The following is a 1427-nucleotide window of genomic DNA, read 5'->3' as shown; positions in this document are numbered from 1 at the left end:
CATATTACTTGCAATCTTTATGCTTTTTTTTATATTAAAGTACATATGCATTTCTTGCGTTTTTTTCGCTGGATAATAATGATGATTCTTGGAAAAATAAAAATATCATGCTTTTATATCTATAAATTGTCAGCACACATTATATTTGATGATGAAACATACTACTTGCTATCATTATTTTTTTTTCAACTTACTCAAAAGGATTCATGTATTTTCTATTTTATTTTATTTTTACTAAATATTAAATTTATTTTTAGAATAACAATAAATTCAGATCCTTCTTGGAGCTTCTAGAAAGTTGAGTAAAATATCTTTTAATACTTTTTTATTAAATAATATTTATATTATATCAAAACTTAATAGTTAATGTGAATATTTATAGAATATAATGAATTTTCTAGATTTGTTTTTGTATCTAGAACCATCTATTTAATAGTATAAATATGTGTCACCATAATCAGCTCTAACCAAGCGGGTTCAAAAAAATAAAGTTCTCCTACCCAAAACCCTCATTCTCTTTCATGAATACTTCTCTCCTCACCACCGAAAATATAAAAAATTTTAAGAATGAAAAGCCTTATGTTCTTATAGCACTTTTCCTAAGCCAAGGCCAAATCAACCCATGTCTTCAATTTTCCAAACAATAAATCAATCTAGCATTGATGTCACTTTAACCATGAGCCTATCAACTTTCAGTAAAATAAAAAAACTCCCAGCCATTGAAGGATTAAGATTTGCTCCTTTCTCTGATTACTATGATGACAAGTTCTAGTTAAGCTCAGTTGATGACTTTCATTTGTTCTATTCTTCTGTAAAGTCTCGCAGGTCAAAATTCATTTTCAGTTTAATTTAATCAAATGCAAAAAATGGTACCCCCTTTTCACATGTCATTTATACAATTACCATGGAATGGGTTGGTTTAGTGGCCAAAAAGATTAAAGTCCCATTGACATTATTTTGAATCCAACCTGCCTCCGTTTTATATGTTTACTATTGTAGATTCACAAGTTATTCTCATTATTTCAAAAACTGTAATTCTAAGGATAACATAATAGAGTTACTGGGGTTGCAACCACTTAGTCCAATTGATTTCCCGTCTTTAGTGCTTGATGACGTGGAAAGACCAAATTGGCAGTTAAGTCTATTAAAAGGCAAATTGAAATGTTGAATAATGAAGAAAATTCAAGAGTTCTTGTGAACACTTTTGATGCTTTGGAGTTTGATGCTGTCACGACTCAAAACCGAGCCGCGACTGGCACCCACATTTACCCTCCTATGTGAGCGAACCAACCAATCTAAACCTTAACATTTCAATTTAATATCAACATAAAGCAATGCGGAAGACTTAAACTCATTAATAAAAGACAATTCAATAACTTCTAAAATTCAACATCTATTATTTCCCCAAAATCTGGAAGTCATCACCA

General features: G+C 30.1%; 1 pseudogene; it reads left to right on the top strand.

The window, feature by feature from the left end:
• Window positions 1-521: 521 nt before the first annotated feature.
• The window catches only part of LOC107019442, a 15373-nt pseudogene continuing 14467 nt past the window's right edge, over window positions 522-1427 (top strand).

Source organism: Solanum pennellii, chromosome 5 (genome assembly GCF_001406875.1).
Source record: "Solanum pennellii chromosome 5, SPENNV200".
Classification (NCBI taxonomy): Eukaryota; Viridiplantae; Streptophyta; class Magnoliopsida; order Solanales; family Solanaceae; genus Solanum; species Solanum pennellii.
Note: the sequence above shows the minus strand (reverse complement) of the source record. Positions and strands in the feature narration are given on the sequence as shown.